The following is a 27,637-nucleotide window of genomic DNA, read 5'->3' as shown; positions in this document are numbered from 1 at the left end:
GCATCTGATCCCAACCTGGGCCTGAACCCCCGTCTCTGACCTTGGGAAAGAGGAGAGTCCAGAGAGTGTGTGCTCAAGAGAAGGAGAGAGAGAGAGCGCGCAAGCTAGAGAGCTGGGGGTGGGGGCTTCCTTTTATCTACTGCCAAGTCCCACCTCAAGCCGTCCTATTCTATGTTCTGATTGTCTTACCTGGTCCATAGGCAGAGATTGAAAGTGACCTAGCACTCTACACCTCAGCTTCCGCTACAGCATTTCCCTGTCAGGAGTGATTACCCGAAATTCTTTTAGGAATGGGGCCAAAAGCCCATCTTCTGATGAACGTGTGGCTGCTGGTCTCTTTGGACCCCTAGGATGTTCCAGAACTGGAGCTGTGGTGAAGGAGCCAGTTTCTATGATGTTGGTCGAATCATCATTGGGGTCATTGATCCCAAACCATAAAACTCTGGAGAGGCAGACACGGTTAGAAAGACCGGGTAGGAAAGACTCTGTGAAACGTACAGCAAGTTTATTATCATCCAAGCTGGTTTGTATAGTCTTATTTTAGCAATAGTCAGCAGGTTTAAAAAGCTGTGTAAACAATATTAACTAGGCTGCGTAAGCAATTTTATTTTGTAAGTTTTACTTATTTTCTGTTCCTCATCTCAGCATTGACAAACAGGAATGGAGATGTGGCCTTGGGCCTGACCAAGGCAGATAGGGGCTAGCCTTCCCTTCAGCCTCCTATCAAGTCCAGTCGCCAGAGCATGGTGGCCCTTCGGCTCTTCTCTCGAGTCTGGTCGCCAGAGCATGGTGGCCCTTCGACCTCCAGGCTGGCTGCCAGAGCGTGGTGGTCCTTTGGCCCTCTGTCAAGGTCGGCCGTCAGACCACGGCTCACCCTCACGCCAAGTTTCTCCACACCCAGTCCCTGTTTCCAGGGACAAAGGCAGGGAGTGCCTGGGCCCGTCCCCAACATCTCTCCCTTTCCTTTTTCAAAGTTGAATGGGTTGCTCAGGCCTGAGGGGCAGCACATGTGTGTAAAAACCATAATATTTTGACATTTGAAACAACATCTTTTAAGCAAACGAAGTAGAACAATAAGAAAAATGTAAAGAATAATCATCACAACATTGCCCAATCCTATCAATGAGTGAAGTACACAGTTGGGATTTATAACTTTTGAAAAGCCAGCAAAAAATAAGACACTATGCCCTCTTCGTTTTTTGGTAGGTCAAGACCCTCGTGGTGTCATTGTAATAAATAGAAGCTAGTATTTGCTTAATGCCAAAGACCAAGCACATGATTCTTAATTTTCCCCTGGGATATTGAGTATCATTATACTTGGATGAGTAACACAAATCCATAAATATTATTATGACCTTTGAATACCTTGTTTTAACTTTCAACACAAGCACTTTGTCTCCAATGAGTTGTACGCTATCCCATGGTGTGGGAAGTCTTTCTTCCATTTTTCCATCTATGTTTTCCTGTATTTCCAATGCCTTGCCAATAGTTCTATTCTAGCAATAAACATACCGATAAATCTTCTTTCCTTACTCAATACTTTGGTAATGTCCTTCCATAATTGTACCCCGCTCTCATCTACCCAATCCTCAGAGAGTGGGGATGAACAGAAAAGTTGGTTGATGGACAAGCAGAACTTGATTCTCTGGCCCTATGCCTGTACCTAATTGGTCAAGGTACAATTTTGACAAGCAATCTTCCATCCATGATACTGATATTTATCTTACCAATCATTATTCCATAAAGGAACACATGCTTTTAGAGATCCCCCCAAATGACGGTCAGTCCCATTAACAGACACCTGGACATTGACTTCTCTCTCCCCATCTGGTTCAAAGTTGTCCCGGTTGTCAGGAAGGGAAGACTTAGCTTAGTCATGGCCAATGTCCAAATATTCTGTTTCAGTCCTTCACCAAGCACCCCTCAAGGGGAGTTAGTTGTCCAAAAGTAGCCACTGCCAAACTGTCCATCTCCCCGGAGATGCCAAGGAACCCATGTGATGTCTTTGATCTTATAGACGGTTGCATGTGGCTCAGCAACAAGGCAAGGTAGGCATCCTGTGACAGCACTTTGTGTCCTGGTTTCTTGGTCAATGTCCTCAAAGGTCTTTGCCTTTTTCTTTTCCACTGGCCAGACCAGTCTCTCCAGACTCCATCTCGCTTCATGCGGGGACCTAGAAAACATACAAACGTGTCCCCTGTCCCAGGTGAGTAAAGGGTCAGGGACATTCCATTGATTAGTTATAGGATCCTTCCAGAGGAACTCAGGCATTTGACATTGACCCGGGGAGTGTATCCAGAGCTTATCTATTGGTGATAGGCCATTTTGACCCAAATTAAAAATATTCAGTGTTAAAAAGACATGATTTATCAGATTGTGCAGCATAGGCCTGTAATTCATCACCATCTCCCCCTTTTCTCTTTTTAATTTTTGTAACATAATCTTGAGGGAGCGATTGGTACCCGGACAGTTGCTTGTCCTTGAGGATTGTCAGGAATATGGGCAATATGTTTGGCACCAAAGGTTTCACAAAAGTTTGCAAATGCTTTATGAACATAGGCAGGACCATTGTCGGTTTAAATTGGTGTGGTACTCAAGAGAAGGCATATTGAGCTATGCAATGGCATGCAACATCTTTAAATGCTTACCCTGTTTGCAAAGTAGTGAGGCGTGTCTGTACCTCCTGGCAGCATAGGCTGCCTGGATATACAGAGAAAGTTTCAAATATTAGGCTTGATTCCAGAGGTTAGTCTAGAACCACTGAAAGTGAGATAGAAAGTCGATTGAAATCAAGGACACAGGACACAGAGTACACAAGAAAGAATCAAGCCCGAATTGATGTTGCATTTGAGGGCTTCAAGACCAGCTCAAATGGCAGATGTTACTACTGCCATCAGGAAGGGCATTGGAAATGTAAATGTCCAAATAGACAGAGCAAACCTCTGCAGAAACCCATTTCCATGATAATAATAGTCACTGATTAGAGGACTACCCACTAAAACCCAGGTCACAGAAATAATTGCTTTGGATTCCAACACAAACCACAGGGGCAAGAACTATGAAGCACAAAATTTGGAAGATGCAAATTATCTCTTCGAGGCTAATAGTTAAATGTGTTCTTCACTTGTAAATAGTTCGATATCTTTCTATGGGTGTTAAGGGATATTTTTATATTTTATATTTTCTGTTTCTTGGGAATACTTTCTCCAAAGTTCCCTGGTCTTAGTGAAATGGTTTTTAGTAGACACGGGTCTGACCATGTTGGCATCTCGAGTCTTGGAACCCCACTAATTATATGACCAGCCATCATAGAAACCGGCTACTCCACCACTGCTCAGTTAGGAAGCAAGAGTGGAACCCTAGGAGTCCCAAGCGAAATGAGCGTCCACATGCCAGCAGAAAGAAATTTTAGAAGAGACGCCTTTGCCAACCCGTAAAATAATTTAGGGTAACCACTCCTGAGGGGGAGGGGAACAACACAGCAGGAGCTGAGGTGTAGAGCCCCAGGTCACTTTCCATCTCTTCCCATGTAACTGGTAGCCAATCAGAACACAGCATGGGAATGTTGAGGGTAGGATTTGGCAGCCGATTAAAGGACGCCCCAAGTTGGCCCCAAGTTGGGGCTCTCTCTCTGTCTCTCCCTCTCCTCTCTCTCTCTCTCCCTCTCTCTCTCTCTTTCTCTCTTTCTCTCTCTCAGCCTGTTTCTCTGTCCCTTTCTATATCTCTTTGCCTGTCTCTGTCTCTTTCCCACGTTGAGAACATGCATTCTGGATACCTTCCCCCCAGGGGATCAGATAGCGTGGTGCCCCATGAGACAGAGCCCAGTACTGTTTGTGCCCAGACTCAGGAAGTTAGAGGCAGGGCTCTGATGCTCAGGATAGTTCAGGTACAGGCAGGGCTCATACACCCAGGTAGTTACAAGGTACTGAGCACAGGACTCTCACCAACAGGCATATGGCCCTGGCCAGAGTAGCAAAACCAGGAATATAAGAGACAAAGAGTAGCAAACCCAGAACTAAAAAAGACAAACTGCTGGGGCACAGCTGGGAGGTCCAGTGATGGTGAGGAACATAGGGATCTTGTCCGTGTGAGTGGCAGTGGCCTCACGTGGAAGAAAGGGTTAGAGAGCAGCTCCTGCTGCACCACTATCAATCTGGCTCCTCCAACAAAAGTAGCATCTCTCTGGCCCATCTCAGTTTTGTGAAATTGAGTGCTCAGGGATCTGCCTGGGTCTGCCCTCAGCAGTTACTTCTCAGGGAATCGTATGGGATGCCGGGAATTGAACCCGGGTTGGCTGTGGGGAAAGTAAAGGCCTTACCTCCTGTACTATCGCTTCATCTTTTCCTCCTCCCGCTTCTTGATAAGGTCTTTGGATAGTTGTCATTGATCTCTTTGAGTAGTTTAAATATCCTGGAGATCAACCCTTTATGACACGTTTAATACAAGTTTCTTACGAAAAGCTGTCTTTTCGTTTCAGCTTTTTATTTTGCCATGCAGAAACAATTTAATATAGTCCCATTGTTTATTTTTGATTCTGTTTCCTTCTACAGTCATATCATTGAAGAGCATTCAGACTACTCTGCCCATATCTTCCTTAGTGTACTTTATAGTTTCCAGTCAGATCTCAAGGTCTTTTATCCACTTTGATTGGCCTTTTGGATATGGATCCAGCTTTAATGCTTTACCTGTGGTTATCCAATTATTCCCAGCACCATTTGTTGAAGAGGCAATCTTTACTCCTTTTCATGTTCTCACCTCCTTTTATCAAAGTTATCTCTAGAAATATATTTTTCCCCTTGGGTATGCAATTCTGAACATTGATCACCAAACCTAACTTTAATCCAGTACCTTACAGTACCTTTATCCCAGTCACTTGGATAAAGTCTACCTTTATTCCGTTACCTTGCAGTTTTAATTCCTATCATTTTATAATATTGTTTCAAATTATTGGTAATGAGATACTACAAATCTCTTCTTTTTCAGTATGGATTTGGCTTTTCGTGGCTTCTTGTGATTCCATACAAACTATATTGCTGACTTTTCTAGGTCCTTGCAGAATGGCATCTGAATTTGGATGGGGATTATGTTGAATATATAAGAGCTAGGGAAGATTAATAATTTTAGCAATATTGAGTCTTTCAATCGATAATTATGCATGGAATGACCTACGAAGAGGTCACATCCCATAGGGCGACGGGGTGAGAGCTGGTTACATATACTTCCAAATAAACATTAGCAGTCATTTTGTATCAACAATGAATGTACATAATCTTTTTATCTAAAACTTTACGTTGAGCTCAAATGGTCTCAGAGCTAAGAGGTTAGAGCAGGATGGCTAGTGTGGGAACACCTGGTCCTGCCCCCAAACTACAGGCTTCAGGCACGTTTGTTTTCGCTTTTCCAATCCCTTAGCTTCCTTGTCAATTGCTTCCTTTCAGCCTGTTCCAAAATAGAGCCATTATCCAATCACAGTTCATGTGGGGCCTGACACTTCTCCCATGGAGAAGCCCGGGTAGTGTAGTGCTTGTCTCAGGGCCATCCAGGGAGGTATTAGGAATTAAGATCAATGTAAGGAAACGGAAGCTTAAAATAAGTGAATTCGGTGAGAGCCCAGGTGCGTTAATCAGAGTCCACCCGCACGCCAGTATTTTAGAGTTAGAGTTAATTAACTTCCATGGTGATTCATACAAAAAGCATAGCTTTATGTTTTGCTTGTCCAGCAAAACAAGAGATTGACATGAGCAAAAACACACAAAAGTCATTAAGGAAAGATACAAGCAAATATCTCACTGACATCCTGATGTGCAATACTCAGGTAATTAACCGAAAGACACAAAAATTTTTTGAATTCACTTCAAACATGTGATATGATCATGCACCAAATTATTTAAATTTATGCTCATCTTCAATATTTTGTTACACAGATAACAAAATCTTTTTCTTTTCTATTCTTTTATCTTTTTCTCTTCTTTTAGTTTGGTTAAAGGTTGTGGGTGGGGGAGGGCATGCACACCCAGTGGCGCTGAGGCCTTGTGCCTGGCTCTGTGCTCAGGAATCCTGGCAGGACTCAGGGGACCACGTAGGGATCAAACTGGTCTGTCACACGCAAGGCGAACACTCCACCTGCTGTATCATCTCTCTGACCTCCTTAATTTCTTTGAAACTTTAAAATTGTATAAAAACATTCTATTTGATGTAATATTTAGCTTAACCACACTTCCCCCCCATCTGCAGTACACAGTTTAGATAATGTCAGACACCGTTTATATTTACTTTTTAATTATTTTTTTATTTTGTCCATTTTTTAAAGAAATTTATTTTATTGAATCACCACGTGGAAAGTTACAAAGTTCTCAGGCTTATGTCTCAGTTATGCAATGCTCAAACATGCGTCCTTTCACCAGTGCCCATATTCCACCACCAAACAAAGAGAAAAAACCAAAACCAAAACAAAACAAAAATACCCAGTATACCTACAACCCTCCTAGCCCCGCCCCCCCCTGCATAACTGATAAATTTCACTTCCTTTTCTCTTTACTTTAATTACATTCCATATTTCAACACAAAACTCACTATTGTTGTTGGAGTTTCAACACAGAACTCACTATTCTTGTTGGAGTTTATCCCCCTTTCCACTGATGAGAATGAAGAGATACAAAGTCGCAAGGCCAGAGTAACGGCCGCGTGGTTTAGGATTTCTGTATTTTAGTAATTAATCCAGGGAGATTTAAGTTGGAAATTGCATCATTTCCCTTCCTGGGGCAGCATGGAGCAAAAGCTTAGTTCACATTCTGGAGACATGGCTGCAAGCACTCGCTGGGACCCCAAGTAATATAGCTGGCTCTGGATCCTGGTCATTCCGCAGCAAAGCGGCTGCGCAAAGGCATGCCCACCCGGGTCGAATCTCGGCGGAGCTCGAGCCGACACCAGACACCGTTTATATTTATATCTTTAAAACAGTCCTTGAAAATTAACACCCATTTTATGAAAGGGGACAACATTTAAAATCAGTTATGTCTACCTTACTTTGAAGTCAAATATTTCTTCTAGCTTTCTATTTTTCCTCCTTTTTATTAAAGGCCATTTTCACATGAGACAATATCTTCTGCTACAATATTTAAAACCTCAAGTTCCCTTTACTATAAGACACACTTTGTTTTCCTAAAACTCTCTATTCATAAAGCACTCAAACTGTTTTTAAGAATATCATACTATAAAGCCATGACCAGCCTGAGTTGGTAATATCTCAGTAGTCCCAGCTCTCACTTCTGCTAAGGGGAGGGGGGCTGACTGTCATCAGGTTGTGCTCCTTTTTATTTTGCCATCTTATTTGTTCAGTGGAACCCTCCTACGAAGAGCCCATGTTGTGGTCTCATGTCACCTATCACCTATCTCTATACATGTGGTCTCTTGGAGCAATAGAGTGGAACCCTCCTACGAAGTGCCAGTGCTGTGGTCTCATGGAGTAATAGCAAAGCACGGACACATGGATTCTCATCCTACCAGAGTTCTGAGTGTAAAATAGTGGTGACATTCACAAACCTGGTTTAAGATCCACCGTTTCACAGTGTCTAACACATGCATAGACCAGACAAATATTGATATATAGAATATGACAAAACTTTCGAGTGTAACAAAAACCAAACAGAAGCACACCATTCTGTAAATAGCCAAAAACCTTAGAATACTTACAGTTGACGATTACATACTACAGTTTTGCTCCAGCAAACTTTGCTCCTGTTGTAAATTAAGCCGAGCTTATTTTGTATCCTTAAAACCAGAATTTCTAGGAAATCATATATCAAAGAGTTTAAAACACTCTTGATAGGTGATCATATCAAGCACTAATTTCAGATTTATGCCTAGGACTTAAGTCATGACTGTCTTTCAGACCTGGTATCAAAACTACCATAAAAGATAATTTGTCTTAATGAAATGCATTTTTATGCTTTATGCAAAATAATTAGCAGTACAGTCTTAAAATGCTTATTAAAATTATGGCTTTTGCCTTGCACTCGGCGAACCCGGGTTCGATTCCTCCACCCCTCTCGGAGAGTCCGGCAAGCTACCGAGAGTATCCCGCCCCCACAGCAGAGACTGGCAAGCTACCCGTGGCGTATTCGATACGCCACAGACTAACAACAAGTCTCACAATGGAGACGTTACTAGTGCCTGCTCAAGCAAATCAATGAACAATGGGGCAACAGTGACAGTGCTACAGTGCTTTAATGAAACTGCCAGGAAAGACAACTTCCAGGCTGCTCCCATATTAAGGTGGCCTCTTCCAGTTAGGGTCAGGGCTGACTCTTCACAAGTAAACTGTAAGTCCTCCAGGGTGCGGGCTGCCTTGTTCTCCTTTCAACTTCACTAAGTTGCTGGGTGGAGTCCTTAGTCTACAATCATTAAAAATATCTCCAAAACCAGATATTTCTAAATATTGGTACATATGACTTCACAACTGAACTCCAGCTTGTACTAAGGGCCTTTAATTCTATTTCAACCTGGCTCTAACTTTCCAGGATTTCACATACATACAGTACATTGACTACAAAGATAGTGTCTCTCTCTCTCTCTCTCTCTCTCTCTCTCTCACACACACACACACACACACACACACACTCACACACTCACTCACACACTCACTCACACACACTCACACACTCACTCACACAGACACGAACACACAGGATTTGAGAGACACTTAAAATGTTTTTGTATTGAATCATCATGAGTTACACAGTTATAAAGTTTTTCATGATTGGGTTAGAGTTATAGTGTCCCAACACCCATCCCTTCAGCAGTTTGCATGTTCTCAATGTGTCCCCAGTTTCCCTCCCCCCTCCCCCCATCTGCCTGCCTCTATACCTCTCTCTCTCTCTCTCTCTCTCTCTCTCTCTCTCTCTCTCTCTCTCTCTCTCTCTCTCTCTCTCTTTCTGCACTTTTTCTTTCTTTTTTTTCTTTCTTTCCTTCTTTCTTTTTCTTTCTCCCCTCCCCCGCTCAGCTCCTGTGGGCAGACACTGGGACACTCCCTCTCTGCTTGCCCAGGATGTGGATGCCTCATGAAGGCAGGTCAAGGTGAGCCTAATGACTCTGGGCAGAACTGGACCTGTACCTGGAACTGACCGTCCTTCTGTCTGAAGTCTTCTCCATAGATTGGCTACCGACCCATCGCCCTCGGCTCCGGGCAAAGGAATGCAGCACAGTGCAGCACTGGACCATGGATGCTTAAAGGTTCGGCTTCTTCCATGTGTTCGTCTGTCAGTTGACAGGTCTTAAGTTATACATCTGTATAACTGTACAAGGCGCATTCTGTGGTATCAGTGTGCATCCAAGCTCTTGATAACTAGGAGTGGGAGGTGGAGAAGCGGAAAAGAGCGACGACCGGTGTGTCTGGTGATGAAGACAACAGGTTTGATTTCTCTTAATTATCTGAAGAAGTAAAAAAAACTGAAGAAAATTTCATTCTTCAGTTTTTCCTTAGAATTTTAAGAATGTTCTTAGAAATGTGACATGTGATGTCATGCCACATTTCTAAGAACAAAGAGGTGCACACTCCTTCTTGCCAGACGGTAAGATAAACACAAGCTTCACATAAAAGAACGTCCCCATTGCTGGATGGGTTCAGATCCTCCTTCGGTATTTAATAAACCATCAGGAGACTGTACAGGGCAAAGACCTGTGACACACTGGTGACGATGACCAAATGCCCGCAAGCTCTCGACAAGCTCAAGTTCGCCTACTTGTAGATGTTGCACGTCTCACAGGTCTCAGCAATAATGGTGGGGACCAGTCTGATCCTGACACACTGCAGCATCCCCCCTGCACCAGGGCAGCAGAATTTCTCCCCTGGGCCTTGTAGGCAGCAGCAGAAGGGAAGTGAGGACCTGTGCTTCTCGGTCCTTTCAACATGGCTTCCAGGTTGAAAACTGGCTGTTCAGGAAGGTGACTAGGAAAGTCATCAACTTCAGAGACGCCCAGCTGTGTGAGCCCTACACCGGCAACATCCTGATGATGGGCCTCTGGACCTTCGGCTTCGTGTAGGGCACCAAGTGCTGAGAGCTCCCCCGAGGCACATGCGGGTGGTGAACACACAAAGGTGCCCAAGATGGACCAAGTCTGCAGCTGCCACACTCAGGGCCACGGCATGGCTACGGCCATTAGAGGGTCAGCACTGCAGCTTTAGGCTGCATTCAACCGCCTCCAGGTTTTCTTCTTTTGGTTTAGTTTGTTTCTTTCGCGGCCACACCCGGCAGTGCTCTGGGCTTACCCTGGCTCTGCATTTCAGAGATCTCTCCTGGAGGCCTCAGGGACATCTGGGGTCCCAAGGATTGAACTCCGGTTGGCCTCGTGCAAGACTCTGGCCTTTGCCAGAAGTTCTTGCACGCGCACGCACGCGTGCTGAGCATCTTTTTGCTATTATGCACCTCCATGGAGCGAGGGTAGAGCGCAGAGAGGCTCTGCGGACTCAGGCCGCTGTGCTGGGAGTCGGCTGGTGCTGACTGGACCCACACCTCACCTTAGAGGCTGTGTGACTTCAGGGGCACAGCACGGCGTTGCCTCTGCTGTCCCACCTGCGGCCACTGTGGGAGTTGCAGGCCAGCATCCTGGCTGCCTGCCACCATCTGACCCCTTGCAGAGCCCTGGGATCCCTGGCGGGTCCTCGCCAAGGCTCCTGTGCCCTTGTTGGCCTCAGGAGGAGAGAGCACATCTGGATTCAGAAGACTGCGGCCCAGCAGTTCCTTCAAACGCTTGGCACTGGTGGTGGGATTCGTTTTGAAATGATACATGGGTAAAGCTCAACTATCAATAAGTTTGCAAAATCACAGCTCTTTAATTAAATTAAATATTACTATAAGTTTTTTTTTTTAAAAAAAAGAACTGATCTCCCACTGGTCATTTGGTGGAGTTCTTAATTGATTTTATAATTTAAAATTTTTGATTAGTCACTGTGAATTATAGTTACTCATGGTTGGGGTGGAGGCATATTAGTATCTTAACACCAGTTCCTTCACTAGTGCACACTTCCCTCCGTGAATACCCTCACCACCTCTTCACCTTCCACCAACCACTCAGTCTGCCTCTATGAGAGGTGTTTTTTTCACTTGAGTCACCGTAAGATCCATGGTTAAAAAGTTTTTCATCATTGGGTGTCGGTCATACAAGATTCCTTCACCAGTGTACATTTCCCACCAGCCATGTCTCCCGTTTCCCTCCTGCCATCCCCACTCCCACCCACCCAACTTGCCTCTACAGCACTCACACACTCTTCTTCCTCCCTCCCTCTGTCTTACCTTTTGGGTTTATGGTTTGCTATAAATGATTGTCATGTCTGTCCCTTTATTCTCAGCTCTCAGTACTTGTGGGGAGTGACCTTTTCCAGCTATCATTGTCATAATGGTCGTCTCTCTCTCCTAACTGCTCCCCCGAGCCCACACACACACTGCTAGCAAGCTCCCAACCACGGACCAGACCTCCTGCCTGAGAGGAGATATTTTAAAAATAACTTTAAAATTTATTGATTGATTGATTGATTTTACTCAATCACTGTGACATACAGCTACTAAGTTGTTTGTGATTGGGTTTCAGTCACACAATGTTCCAACAACTGCTGCACAGGATGGGAGGCCCAAGAGAGCTCCTCACTCCTTCCAGTCCCCTAAACTACTACACAAACTCTGGAGATTTTTCTACAGGGCTCTAGAAAATAGCATCCTCTACTATGCCTGTTCCTGGAAGAAGGTCGGGGCTGTTCCTGGAAACGTGAACCCAGTTCGTTGGGGAGCACAGCCCTGGTTGCCTCATTTCCTGCTGCAGACCAGTTTCCCAGACCTCACATTTCCGTGGACTCACTCGCTGCACTCAAGGTTCCTGCCTCTCCAGCACCGGTGCTCAGGTCTCCTGGACACATGGGTGCATGCAAACACTCATACAGGCTTCCTCGGTAAGTGTTTTGTCTACGGCTATTGTGGTCGCATTTGCTTCTCCATTTTGGCTATTATTTGCATGGGAAGTCTTTTTCCATTTTTTTGACCTTTGTGTGTCTGTAGAGCTGGAGAATTCCCTGTAGACAATATAAAGTAGGTTACTGGCTTTTGTATTTGGCTTTTTGTATTTGGCTACTTTATGTTTTTTTTTTATTGGGGAAAGTTAACTTTTATTAAAAGTAATTGCCATTTGAGAAGGAGTCACTGTTGCCAGTAAGAAAAATAATCCTCTGTCCAGAGCAGTGATTCAGATCCTTGAGAGCATGTTTTGCACATGGGTCTCCTGTGTAGGGTCCCTGGCACCTCTTGGCCCCCTAAGTTCCACCAGGAAGTCCCCAAGCAAACAGCTGGGACTCATTCTCAGGTACCACTGAGAATGGCCCAAATAGCAGAAAGGGAAAAATGTCATGTATGTCTTACTTTTCTTGGTTTTCTATTTTTCTTACTGCCTCTGTTTTCTGTATGTGTATGTTAGCATAGTGTGTATCACTTATTTTATTCTGTGTATACATTATAGGGTTCTTTGTTTGTTTGTTTCACAGATAAAGCATTTTCTATCTAGTGTTATGGTGACATGGTGTAATCTGAAGTCAGCTTCAATCAACATTTGTTTCTTCAGTGCATCGCTTCCCAAATCTGTTATGGATGTAACAATATATTGAGAGCACTGTTATTCAATAGAGTTCTGCAAGTTGCTGCCACAGAAATTAAGCAAGAAAAAATTAAAGTGTTCAAATTGGCAAAGTCAAATTTACTATTTACAGATGACATATCAAGAACCCTGAGACTGCAAAACCAATCACAAATTAAACACTCCTAGAAGCAATAAATCCTCACAGTAAAGTAGCAGCTTACACAAGCAAACAGGAAAATCTTTTGTGATTTTATATGTAAGCAATGTTATAAGAGGGATATAAATTTAAAAATCCCGCTTCTAATTATGAAAAAAATTAGGTAACACTGAATCAATTTTTAAAAAGGAGGAGGGGGAAGATTTACTTATTAAAACCTGCAAAGCACTGCAAGAAATATTGTATGTATGAACCCATAAAGGCTTCTCTGAATAACTCCTCAAAACAATATATTTATATAGTAAAGTAGCAAGCTACAAAACCAATACACAGAACCATAATTTATTCTTACATGTAAACAAACAAGCAAACATAAATACAGAATAGTAATAAACCAAATTGCAATTATGTGAAAAACAAAAACCCCTCAGTTTAACAAAGGAGTTAAAAGACCTATTTAGTTCAAATTTCAAAACTTCTGAAAGAAATTTAAAGTGAAATACTCAGCCACTGCTATGCTCCAGGCCACTTTCCGGTACACAGCTTAGGACACTTACTACCTTTTTCCCATAATTTTTGCACCATATTTGATGGAGTTCAAATATGGTGTGAACCATGGGAACACCTGTAAGGGTGATTGGAAGCCCCTCTAAAAGTCTCCATCCCTCACTGAGAGCCCGGCAATCTACTGAGAGTACCCCGCCAGCACAACAAAGCCTGTCAAGCTATCTGTGGTGAATTCGATATGCCCAAAACAGTAACAACAATGGGCCTCATTTGCCTGACACCGAAAGAGCCCCCCAATATGGCAGCTGTAAGAAGGATGAGCAAGGAGAGCCTGATAAAATCTCAGGGACGAACTAGACTGCCAAAACAAAGAAAGACATATATGACTGTCTGTTTCAAAGCAAGTACACTGGCATACGGAGCATCCACCAAGGACCTGATGGTGCAAGCACAGAAGATCAAGTATGACATCCTTGGTCTGACTGAAACAAGAGGGCATCAATCACATCAGGCCAATTTCCACACTGGAGAAGAACTGTCCCTTGGAACATGTGACAACAGAGGCTTCGGTGGCGTCAGTGTCTTTGTCAACAAGAACTTAGCCAGGAGCATTGATTGATTCAAATGCCTAACAACCTGAATCGGATGATTATGCTTGAATAGATGTGGCTCACTGCTGGCAATTTCTATGTTTGTCACCTATGCATCAATATACAACTACGATGAAGAAGAAATTGAGAAGTTCTACATGGAGCTGGAGAAGTCCTATAAAGAAGACCACACCTTCTACAAGATCATTGTTCATGACGTTAATGCCAAGATAGGACCGAGAAGGTCGCCCAAAGAACTCACATTGGGTCCCATGGCCTAGAATGGAACGAACAGGGTGAGAGACTGAGTTAATCATGTCGACTAAGACCATCCACAGTAACTCACAGTTCCAGAAGGCTGAATCGAAACGTTGGACATGGAAGTCTCCTGGTGGACAGTTGCACAACGAAATTGACCACATCATATTCAATTGAATGTTTTACCTGACCGATGTCACTGTTGTCCCGATATTCCAAATGGGATTGGACCACCTTCATCCAAAATTCTGCTTCACAGAGCAGGGAGAAAGGACTGCAGAGTTTAAGTTTACGAAGAAAACTCCCAGAATGACCACCGACTGGGAGCTCTTTGGCACTATTGAGGCAACGTGGGAAGATGCTACCGTTGACAACATCGATGAGGAATACGATCTACTGGTTCAGCACCTCCATGATTGCGTGAAATATGGCAAGATTGGGAAAGACACAAACCGACTCCTGCCTTCGGAAGCTCTCGAGCTCATTTGCCAATGTGGTTTGGCACGAGCCTCAGGCAACCAGAAGCTAATGTCCAAGGTCACAAAGCTGTGTAGAAAAGCAATAAAGGAAGACCTCAAAGAGAGAAGAGCAGCAGTATTGGCCAATGTGGCAGGAGCCAGAAAAAGTATTCACAATGCTCACCTGTCCTTCGCCATCTACAAGACCAAGATGACTGCTCTCCACCATCCTTATGGATCTATCACATCTTCCAGAAGGGCAATGGAGAGGATTACTCATGACTTCTACTCTGATCTCTTCGACAGCCATGTCCACCTGCCCACATACCAAATTCCGCAGGATGGATATGTCGTTCCCAACGTCCTCCCTTCCAAAATCTGACACGCCATTTTGTCGGTAAAGACAAGTACGGCATCTGGTCCAGACAAGGTCAGACCCAAACACCTGAAGAATCTCCCATCAGTACTCGTCAATACCCTTGCTCAGCTCTTCACACGCTACCTGTCCGAATGCAAGTTTCTGTCCCCAAGGAAAACCAGCAAGACCATTCTGTTGCACAAGAAGGGAGACATCCACAACATTGGCATCTATTGCCCAATCTGCCCGTTACCCATCGTCTACAATTTGTTTACTCGAGTCATCCTGAATAGAATAAGCAGAACACCAGATGAACCATGTGAGCAAGCTGGGTTCCAAAAAGGATTCAGCACGATCAACCATATCCACACAGTGACCAAACTCATTGAAGTTTCACGAGAGTTCAAGATGCCACTCTGTCTAATGTTCATCGATTTAAAGAAGGCCTTCGATTCTGTTGAGACTGAAGCAGTCATCGAAGCCCTAGCCACACAAGGCGTTCAAAGTCAGTACATCAGGATCCTCCTCGAGCTGTATGATGGATTCACCACCAGGATCTCACCATTCTACAAGGAAGTGAGGGGTCGGCAGGGTGATACCATGTCACCGAAACTCTTCAGGGACACCCTCGAGAACGTCCTGCGATGACTAGAACGGGAAGGAATGGGAGTGAAGATAGACAGTCGGCAACTACACCACCTCCGCTTCGATGATGACATCATTCTCATATTGCCAAATATTAGCAAAGCGGCACAGATGCTGGCCGACTTCAACCACGATTGAGGAAAATCAAAATGAGCCTGAACCAGGTGGCAAGAAGGAAATAATAAAACAGTAGAAATTAACAAGCTGGAATCTCAAAAGACAATCCAAAAGATCAATGAAACAAAGAACTTGTTCTTTGAAAAAAATAAAGAAAATAAATGACTAGCAAGACTTAAAAAGAAAGAGAGAATCCCAATAAACTGAATCAGAAATGAAGGGGGGGGACATCACAATAGAAACCACAGAAAATCAAAGGATCATCAGAGATTACCTTGAGAATCTTTATACAACAAAACAAGACAAACTTGAAGAAACAGATAAATTCCTATATTACTGTAAACTCCCAAGGCTGAACCAAATTTGAAATACCTGAACAGACCTATTACTATTGAAGGAATTGAAATGGTAATCAAAGTTTTCCCAGAAACAATAGCCCAGGCCAAAATGTATTCACCGGTGAATTCTTTTAAACCTTTAAAGAGGACCTACTATCAATCCTTTCAAAGTTTTTCCAGGAAATTGAAGAAACACTCCCAAACAGTTTCTATGAGAAAAATATCACCCTGATAACAAAAGCAGAGATAGTAAAAAAAAGCAAAACAGTGAATATTATATTCTGATATCCCTGGTGAGCATAAGGGATGATCCTTAGAGAAGATCCTTAGCAGTTCATCAAAAAGATAATACACCACGACCAAGTAGGACTCATACCAGGGATGCAAAACTGGTATAACATTTGCAATTCAATCAACATAATACACCGTATTAATGAAAAGAAAAGATGACAATCATATAATCACATCAATAGATGCAGAGAAAGCATTTAACAAGATCCGGTACCCATTCATGGTAAACACCCTCAACAAAATGGGAGTTGAAAGAAATTTCCTCAATTCAGTCAGCCATCTCACGTAAGCCCACAGCAAGTATTATTACAGATGGTGAAAAACTAAAAAGCTTTCCCTCTGAGATTAATTACAAGACAAGTTTGCCCTCTCACGACTGCTATTTAATATAGTACTGGAAGTATGTCCTGTAGCAATTAGGCAAAAACAAACAGAAAAAAGATATCAAGGGCATCCAGATATGAAAGAGAGAAGTCAAGATTGAACTATTTGCAGAAAATAGGAAAAAATTCTACAAAAAAAAAAAGCTCCTAGAAGAAGCCATATTTGGGGCTTGAGCAATAGCACAGCGGATAGGGTGTTTGCCTTGCATGCGGCTGACCCAGGTTCGATTCCCAGCATCCCATATGGTCCCCTGAGCACCACCAGGGATAATTCCTAAGTGCAGAGCCAGGAGTAACCCCTGTGCATTGCTGGTGTGACCCTCCCCCCCAAAAAAGAAGGCATCTGCGGAAATTCTCACATCTTTGGAAGGTAAGCAGTTAAAAGGAACTTTGAATATTTTTTAACTAAATTGTTAGTGATTAATGCCTCTGAATTACTCGTTCTAATTTTGACATTCTTTTTATGTTTTGTATCCCTAAATCAGATATGTAAATAGTTACACTACCACTACCAATTTATTTATTGGATGGGGGTGTAGGGAGAGAAGTCCACAGTCCCTTATGGTGCTTAGGGTCTACTCCTGACTCTGGGTATGGTGCTACTCCTGGCATTTCAGAGAGGATGTATGTGGTCCTGGGGAATAAACCTAGGTCAGACACATTGGAAGCAAACCTCTTAACTCCTGTGCTATCTCTGTTCCCCCGTTTTCTAACAGATGCATTTGATTTCTGAGTTTTTCCTGCTGGCATTGCTTTACTCACAATGACTTTTTTCATGTTCATAATTTAAAAGATTTTCTAACTTTACTTGTGACTTCGTCTCACCATAGTTATTTAGAAGTTTGCTCATTTTGGTGATCAATGCATTGTGGTTATAGAGTGATTTTCTCTATCCATGATGTTGTTCTTATTCTGAAGTTCATTCTGGTAGCAATCTAGCCAGTTCAGATTTCACTGATTAGTGTTTGCATGGTATGCCTTTTTCAGTGATTTTTTTGTTCCTTATTTTTCTTTCTTTTTCTTCCTTTCTCCCTTCCTCCCTTCTTCCCTTCCTTCCTTCCTTCCTTCCTTCCTTCCTTCCTTCCTTCCTTCCTCCCTCCCTCCCTCCCTCCCTTCTCTCTTTCTTTTGCTCTCTCTCTCTTTCTTTCTTTCTTTCTTTCTTTCTTTCTTTCTTTCTTTCTTTCTTTCTTTCTTTCTTCCTTTCTTTCTTTCTTTCTTTCTTTCTTGGCATTTATAGTCGGTTTCTTGTTGGCATCATTTATTTTGCTATTGATTTTTTAAAATCAACTGTTAGATAATTTCTGACTGATATTTGTAGATAATTTTAAACCTAGTTATTCATATGGCAAAATTAAAATTTGCTAATTATTTCTATTTTCTAATTTTTTCTTTGATCTCTTCCACCTCTTACTGACAGAGGAATAGTGTTATTCTCTATCCTTCTTAGGGTGAATAGATGATTCTGTGTTACCCCAAATTTCTCTTTGCTTGAAAAACCATTAAGATTTCTTTGGTTCATACAGATTTTTTTTGTCTTTTTGTTAAGGGTTGGAGCGACTCTCTGTCTCCATGTTTTTCACCATAGGCGCAAGCAGAGCTTCTATAGACTTTTTTGAACCTATCTCATATCTCAAACTACAATGTCTTTGTTTCCTGACTTTTCTGAATTCTGTAGTTTGGAATTAACCTTCTTACTTGATGATTCTTTAGCCCTCTGACTTGCATCCCACATCTTTAAAGTTCAGGAAAAAAATGTAATTAAAGTTTGCGCATGGCATGTTCTGTTTATCTGAAATATTTTTAAAGTTTTACCTTTGCTATTGTTTCTGCCTTTTGAGAGAAAAGTTTATTTTTGGCTTGGGGCCCACCCTGAGAACTACTCAGAGATTAATCCTGATTCTGACACTGTGCTCAGGAATCATGCCTGGTAATGCTGGGGGCCCGTAGGGATTTGGGATTTGGAACCTGGTTTGCCACGTGAAAGCTGAGTGCCTGAACCATTATGCTTTCTTTCTGGCTATTCTACCATATTTAACTAGTATTGCACATATTAACTTATGTTGCATATATTTGTCTAACATGCAGATGATGCGGGACAAACACGTACACTAATAGGATACTCCTTTGAAGAATTATAAATTACTAAATGAAGTAACTTGGTTTTATGATCTACAGAGGATAGTTATCTACTACTAACACTAGTTTAAAAACCTTATAGATTTTAGTAAAGGTGTTAAAATTGGTGTCTAATTTTTTAAGGATTTAATGTGGGGAAGATTATTTGAATGTGGATATTTAGCTGGGAGTGATTGCTTTATTTTATTCAAGATTTCATGACTGTATACATAAATTTTGACAAGTGAATTTTCATTTTTCAGGCTCTGTTTTATTACCAAAAATGAGTTTTCAGCTTCAAAATGTATTATTTTGTGGATTCAACAATTGGTGCTGCATATACAGAAAAGAATGTGTTCGACCTTTGATTTAATTTAACTGCTGACTGCATCAAAGTAATTTTTGTCACAAAACTTTTATATTTCATATTGGTAAGCAAATTTTTGTTCTTCAATGCTGGTTGGAAAATTGCTACGTGTCTAACATGGTTGAAAAATACTAATACCACAATTTTATTTTTTCTAATTTTTAAAAATAATTTTATGCTATTTATCATGACTGAAATGGTTAGTACTATATAGAACATCGTATTCACATATAAGTATGCTAGTTTTTTGGAATATATATTTTATATATTAATATATACTATATCAAATGTATGCACATTATTTATTTATTATTTTATGTATTGTGTGTCAACTGACATGACACCTGACTTCCATTTGCATACGTAAAATCTAAATACATTATTGAAGTTTGTTTTGGCCTCACACCCTCATGTACGTAATTATATTTTTTTACTGTATTAACTTTTAGAAACGTTATGGGTTTAGTTGTCATTTTACATACTATCATCTTAAGGTATTTGTTTTATTTTTATTGTTTTTCTGCTTTTGAAAATTTTGATGTGAGGCTATATTTTCCCTGTGCCATACCTCTTCTGGGATGTCAGTATTCTCTTTTAATGCTGCTAATGTGTTTTGTTGCAAGAGCCAGAGTTGGTTCTAATTAGTAGTTGTGGTTTCTGTAGTTATTTTAATTCAGATTGTCATTTAGTGTTTTCTAATGACTAGAGCTATATTTTGTGCACAAAAAGGAGTAAAGACAAAAAACCAATTCCTTCCGTCTCTTTCTTCTTTCTCTTTTTTTCTTTCTAATTCTGTTCTCTAGAAGTTATTGTCACTAAACCCTGTGGCATTAGTAAAAATTACAGAAAAAATAATCTTTTCCTAAACAACAAATCGTAAATGATTATTTTCTAAATGTAAAAATTAAGTCTACTTATAAATATATACTTTATTGTCTTTAAGTATAAGACCCTTCATCACCCAATTTTGCCCCTTAGAAGGCTTTTTTCGGGGGCTGGAGCCATAGCACAGCAGGTAGGGCATTTGCGTTGCACGTGGTCAACCTGAGTTCAATTCCCAGCATCCTATATGGTCCCCTGAGCACCGCCAGGAGTAATTCCTGAGTACAGAGCCAAGAGTAACCCCTGTGCATATCCGGGTGTGACTCAAAAAGAAAAAAAAAAAAGCCTTTTCACTCACTGCTCTGCTTGGCTCAGTCTTTAGTCTCTCTCTTCAGCAGTGGTGAGGCAGATGTCTCTGCCTTGGGAAGAGAAATTTATGGTTTGTTTCCCTTACCAAGCACAAAATATGTTGGAGAGGCGGGTGGGGTGGCAAAGCTATTGCTGCTGGCATCTTCCACATGGATATCTCTCTCTGTTGGTGACCACCGTCCTTCCTAGATTGCCCTCCAGTCACCATGCAAAGGCTACCAGTGTCAAGTTTGATGAAACCTGTGCCCTTGCCAGTTTCCAAATCAATCTGAATGGTGTCATTTACCTTCATGAGGGGATCTGGGTACTGAATGGTGCGAGTACTGTGTTGTGGAGAGCCTCCATGGAACCGTGCTTCGTGAACACCTGTTTCTTGTTGGTTGCACCGTGCTTCGTGAACAACACCTGATGGGGAATCAGGATGTCTTGTCACGCTCACAAGTTATGGCTGGTTTATCAGCTGCAGACACTTGAGGGCAAACAGGCAGGGAGAAGTATATAAGGGGGGAAGTCACCTGGCTGGTCGGTTCTCCCTCATGCGTCCCCTTTTCCTCCTTACTCCACGTCCCCGTTCCTGATTTTTTCTCTAACGCATGAGAAAGTTCCTGAATAAATCGCAGCCAAAAGGATCTCCGAGTTGCGTGTTTCTTCGCTGGACGAAGCGGCGCGCGACAGCTGGTGGCCCGTACGGGGAACCCGACCTCCAGTACCCCCCCGGTAGATTCAGAACTTGCTGCGATTTATTCAGGACTAAGGTTCACGAGAAATCGTGACGATCCGGTTCCTGTGGTAAGTCAGGACTAAGGTTCACGAGAAGTCATGACGATCAAGTTCCTGTGGTGAGTCAGGACAATGGTATCCATGGATGTGTATGTTTCGTTTGTTGGTTGGATGTTTGTTTGTCTTTCCCTTTGTCTTTTCACTTTTGCTTTCTATGATTACTTTAAGGATCAGAAGTGCGATAAGGCCGTAAGATCAGGACAAGTAGTGTTAGAAGACACAAAGAAGGACAGAGGCAGCCGTCATGGCATTGTAGCCTCTGAGCCTGAGGAGGGTTCGGATGTGGAAAGCGAGGCCTCTAGGGGAACCCCGCTGATGGAGGGACGAGCCCCAAAAAAGAAAGGAAGGCCCCAAGAACCATCCATGACCCGTCCGGCTCTTTATCCCTCGCTACGTCAATTTCAGCAGGGACGGGCTAACGGGGATTCTGACCCCCCTATTGAAGAGGAAGCTGCGATACATGATAGTGACCGATACTTACCGCTAAAGGGCTCTAAGGATGATCCGCCCCCTTACTTTAACAAAGCGGAAGGCGGACTTTCTTTTGCAAAACCCGGGCTCTGGGCAGAAGTTAGGCGAGAGCTACAGTTAACTTACCCAGTTTTTGAAGATAATAATCAACAGCGATATCATGAGCCCCTAGATTTTAAAATAATTAAGACCTTGGCAGAATCAGTAAAGACTTATGGAGCCAACGCCGCATTTACTATAACTCAAATAGAAGGTTTATTCAGATACTGTATGACCCCAAATGATTGGCAACAGGTGGCTAGAGCGGTGTTGACTCCTGGACAATACTTGGACTGGCGCACCTTCTTAATGGAATTCGCAAATGAGCAAGCAGCAACCAATCTAGCCCAAGGAGGGGCACGAGCAGTCTGGGACAGGGACATGTTATTAGGACTTGGCAGATTCGCCAATCAGCAGACCGGGTACCCCCCAGAAGTTTATACGCAGGTGAACCAAATAGGATTGAAAGCGTGGAAAGCTCTACCCAACAGAGGGGAAGTCCGAGGCAACCTTACTAAAATAGTTCAAGGGCCCCTGGAACCGTTTTCCGAATTTGTTGCCCGTGTAGTCGAGGCTGCCGGAAAAATCTTTGGAGATTCGGACACTGCGATGCCTCTCATAAAGCAGTTGGTATTTGAACAATGCACTGCTGAGTGTCGCAAGGCTATCGCCCCCTATAAGAGTCTGGGACTGGAGTATTGGATGAAAATATGCCGAGAAATAGGGGGTCCCCTAACCGCCACAGGCTTAGCTGCGGCTGTCATGGATATTACCAAGAAAGTTACGGGACTCGCTGTAACCTGCTATACGTGTGGAAGGACAGGGCACCTGAGGAGACAGTGTCCTGTCAATAACCAAGTTGTAGGATCTAGACCCAGACTTTGCCCTAAGTGTAAAAAGGGAAGACATTGGGCAAGTGAGTGTAGGTCAGTGAGAGATGTCCACGGCCATAGGATATCTCAAAGCAATATAAGAAGGGATTCAAAAAACGGCTTACGGGGCCCACGTCCCCAGGGCCCTCAAATATATGGGGCGGCGCAAGTTTCCGAGGAATGGCCATCTCTGCAACATCCCAGGGACTCGGGGGAGCCTCTAAGGCCTCCCCCGCTGTGACCCTACAAGCCGTCAATCCCATGGTCCTCACTCCGAGAATGGGAGTACAGATTTTAGAGTTAGGGAAACTAGCCCCTTTACCGAATGAAGTTATAGGATTGCTAATAGGCTCCCCTGAAGCAGTTTTGAAAGGCTTGTGTGTATATCCTGGTATAATTGATCCCAACCATTCTGAAAGTGTGAGAGCCCTGATTGAGTCTCCCCGTGGGATTACTGCTATCAGCCCAGGGGACCCTGTTGCCCAGGTTATTCTCCTTCCCGCCGTGGGTGGACAGACATGCAATGGTAAAAGGGCTTTAAATCAGGAACAAATTGAGGGAGCTTTTCTTGCATTAGGTATGCATACCAGACCCATGATGCAATTAATAGTAGAAGGAAAAAGGATCATGGGACTCCTTGACACTGGAGCAGACCGTAGCATAATAGCCACTAAGGATTGGCCTTCTGCCTGGCCCACACAGGCTTCTGCTCAGCAGTTGCAGGGCCTGGGGTACCTCAGTACCCCAGAAGTAAGCGCACGTCACCTCACCTGGAAGGATGACGAGGGACACCAGGATAGCTTCCAGCCCTTTATACTTAATTTGCCCTTTTCCCTTTGGGGACGAGATGTTCTGGCTAAGATGGGAGTTAGGCTTTGCACTTCTTCGCGCCCTACTGCTGTTTCTGCTGACCAAAATTTATTGTAGGGGCCGCTGTGGAAATCATCCCCCTAACATGGTTAACAGAGGACCCGGTGTGGGTTCCACAGTGGCCTTTGTCCTCTGAAAAGTTGGATGCAGCTGAAGCCTTAGTTAATCAACAATTGTCAGCTGGACACTTACGTCCTTCTGTATCCCCTTGGAATACTCCTATTTTCGTAGTTAGAAAGAAATCCGGTAAATGGCGTTTGTTGCATGATCTTCGAGCTGTTAATGCTCAAATGCGCGTGATGGGGCCTGTACAACGTGGCCTGCCTTTATTAGCCACTTTACCAAAAGATTGGCATGTAATTGCCATTGACATACAAGATTGCTTTTTCTCTATCCCGTTACATCCACAGGATATTCCCCGTTTTGCGTTTACATTACCCTCTAAGAACCATGAGCAACCAGATAAGCGATATGAGTGGGTAGTCCTCCCACAAGGGATGACAAATAGTCCCACTCTTTGCCAGCTATACGTAGGTTCCATCATAGCTCCTTTGCGAAAGTGTTTCCCAAAAGTACAATGTGTGCATTATATGGATGATATCCTGCTGGCAGCAAAATCCGAAAACGCTCTTAATAATGCCCTACTCAAATTAACCTCGCTCTTACAAAGTGCCAATTTAATTATTGCCCCTGAAAAAATTCAGAAAGGAACAGTTGTCCAATATCTAGGCGCTAAGATAACCCCCAAAGCAGTACATCCCCAAAAAATTACGCTTCGGCTTGACCACTTACACACGCTTAATGATTTCCAACGTTTGTTGGGAGACATTAATTGGATAAGGGGATACCTTAAATTACCTAACTATGACTTAAAACCTTTATTCAATATGCTTCAAGGTGATCCTTCTCTTTCTTCCCCACGGACTATCACACCCGAAGCTAGAGAAGCCCTTTGCAAAATTGAGCAAGCTCTTACTGCTGCTGGCAATACACGCGTGCAGCCTGAGTTTCCTATTTTACTTTGTGTGCTTCCAACATATGGGCAACCTACTGCAGTCCTATGGCAGGAGGGACCCCTTCTGTGGATTCATCCTAGGGTCTCTCCGGCAAAAGCCGTGGAATTATACCCTGCAGCTGTAGCCCGTTTGGCTATGATTGGTATTCAGGACTGCTTGCAATACTTTGGAAAACTTCCAGATACTCTTATTACCCCCTATAATTCCACTCAAATAGTTTCTTTGTGTAACTTACATGATGATTGGGCGATTCTCCGATTTTCTTTTCCCAATGTTATTGATAATCATTATCCCAAACATCCACTAATGACCTTCTTTAAAACCCATCCGGTAATTTTCCCCAAAGTCACCTCTTATGTACCCCTTCGGGATGTTCCAAACATTTATACTGATGGTTCAAGTACAGGCTGGGGGGCTTATATGATAGAGGGTCAAGATCCTATTCGTATGCAATTTCCAACTACGTCTCCTCAAGTTGTGGAACTCCGCATTGTCTTGACAGTGTTTGAGCATTGCCCCTTTGCTTTCAATTTGATCTCTGATTCACGATATGTTGTAAATGCTCTTTGCTCACTTGAGGTGGCAGGACCCATAAAGGCCTCCAGCTCGATAGCCTCTTTGTTATCTGCTTTACAGCAAATTCTTTGGACCCGTGAAAAACCATTTTTTGTCACACATATCCGCTCTCATACAGGCCTTCCGGGTCCCTTAGCAGAAGGCAATGCTTGTGTTGATGCACTCACTAGACCATCTTGTTTTGTTATTCGGTCTCCTTTACAATTAGCAAAAAATTTTCATGACCGTTTCCATGTTTCTTCTCGGACCCTTCAACATAGATTTCAAATACCTCGAGCCGAAGCTCGGGCAATTGTTTTACATTGTCCACACTGTGTCCCTTTTCTTCCTGCCCCCTCCATGGGCATAAACCCTCGTGGTCTTGTGCCTTTACGCATTTGGCAAATGGATGTTACACATTTCTCGGAATTTGGCAGGCTCAAATATCTCCATGTATCTGTGGACACGTGCTCCGGTATCATTCATGCCACTCCCCTTTCTGGGGAGCGGTCCGCAAATGTTATCTCTCATTGCCTTGAAGCATGGGCAGCCTGGGGCATTCCAGCCCAACTGAAAACAGATAATGGTCCGGCATACACCTCTGCTAAATTCACCGCATTTTGTGCCCAGATGGGAGTCTCTTTATCTCATGGCCTCCCATATAACCCACAAGGACAGGGCATCGTTGAGCGTGCTCATTCCACCCTTAAAGCATGCCTAATAAAACAAAAAGGGGGAGTTGGCCTGGGACGGCCCCCTCGAGAAAGAATCTCTATTGCACTTTTTACTCTAAATTTTTTGATCATTGATGATAAGGGCACCTCCTCTGCAGACAGGCATTCTTCAAAGATTCCTGTGTGCCAAGGATATGTTAAATGGAAAGATATCCTTTCTGGTGAATGGCACGGCCCGGACCCCGTGTTAACCTGGGCCAGAGGTTCTGTTTGTGTTTTTCCACAGGACAGGGCAGAACCAGTGTGGATTCCTGAACGTCTGACACGAAAGACCGCACCTCCAGTAGACCAAGAGGTGGAAACTGGTGCTCCTGCTCAGCCTGGTTCCTGTGATGATACGAGCTGAAGAAGCAGCTTTTTGGGCCATTGCTACAACTTGGCCTGCTCTAATCCCTTCCGTTCCCACCTTAATAAGACCTGAGTAGAAGTCCCCTCTATTTTATCAAAGAGTGGGTGGAGGCGGGAGTAGTACTATCCTTATTGCTTCTCACTGCTTTGGTTTTTGCCTGGTGTCTATATAATATGCAGCAAGTACAACTATTTACAAGGGCGTGATATTTGCAGGTATCCCGGCCCTGGAGGCACAGCAATCCCCCAAGCTTTGGCTTGCAACTTTGAATCAATAATCTCGCTGAGAACAATCAAGTCTAGCTGGATGTAGCAAAGGTATTGTGCAGCTGAGAACCCTTAACTGCAGGGGACCTCCTGTAGTTGAGGAGTTTGAAAGGGTGCATTATACCCACCTGACCCTTGGACCAACCTAAGACAGGGACCTACAAGCGAGAGGGCTCCCAATGACGGGTAAGGCCAAGGGGGCCGAGGTCGCTACACAGACTTGCTGTTCTAAAACAAAAAGGGGGAACTGTGGAGAGCCTCCATGGAACCGTGCTTCGTGAACACCTGTTTCTTGTTGGTTGCACCGTGCTTCGTGAACAACACCTGATGGGGAATCAGGATGTCTTGTCACGCTCACAAGTTATGGCTGGTTTATCAGCTGCAGACACTTGAGGGCAAACAGGCAGGGAGAAGTATATAAGGGGGGAAGTCACCTGGCTGGTCGGTTCTCCCTCATGCGTCCCCTTTTCCTCCTTACTCCACGTCCCCGTTCCTGATTTTTTCTCTAACGCATGAGAAAGTTCCTGAATAAATCGCAGCCAAAAGGATCTCCGAGTTGCGTGTTTCTTCGCTGGACGAAGCGGCGCGCGACACTGTGTGTCACTAAGTGAGGGATTCCTTTGATGCCCACAAAGATCTCACACACTTTGCACAGCTTGTACTTAGCCTCCTTAGTAGTAATGCGATGAACAGCAAAGAAAGTGACCTCTGGTCTCATAGGTCAGCTGGAAATTCTCTTCTATCTTATCAATACTGTTGACATCCATTAAAGCTGCCAGACAGGTTATATCAGTTTGAAACTTGCCATCAATCTTAACCAACCACTGAATGCAGATGATCTTCCCCTTGTCTCCTGTTAAGAACATACTTAAGTCTGTTTCTTAGGAAAGGGATGTGTTGGAAGATACTCTCTCAGATATTGGAGGCCAATGTGTGGACGAAGAGCAAATACTGACCATGATAATTGGTCAGTTTATCAACCATCCAGTGCTTTGGAGCTGCCATACACTTCTTGGGACACAAACCATGGATGTGCTAGAAAGGGAAAGAGTAACTAAATCTCTTTCTTGTTTAGTTACTATCACTAGAGCATCTTTTCTAGAATCCAGAAGTTAGGTCACCAAAGAGCTCTTTTTTTATCTATTTATTTGTTTATTTATTTATTTGCCTTTTGGGTCACACCCAGAGATGCTCGGGGGTTATTCCTGGCGTTTTACTCAGAAATTACTCCTGGCAGTGCTCAGGGGACCATATCGGTTCCTGGGAATTGAACCCGGGTAGGCCGCCTGCAA

The 27,637-nt window shown here is 43.4% G+C and overlaps 1 pseudogene; it reads right to left on the bottom strand.

Moving 5' to 3' along the window:
* Positions 1-712: 712 nt before the first annotated feature.
* On the bottom strand, positions 713-27,350 carry LOC129402001 (40S ribosomal protein S4-like; annotated as a pseudogene).
* Positions 27,351-27,637: the final 287 nt, after the last annotated feature.

This window comes from Sorex araneus, chromosome 1, assembly GCF_027595985.1.
Source record: "Sorex araneus isolate mSorAra2 chromosome 1, mSorAra2.pri, whole genome shotgun sequence".
In the NCBI taxonomy this organism is placed as follows: Eukaryota; Metazoa; Chordata; class Mammalia; order Eulipotyphla; family Soricidae; genus Sorex; species Sorex araneus.
This window is presented reverse-complemented; position numbering and strand designations above follow the sequence as displayed.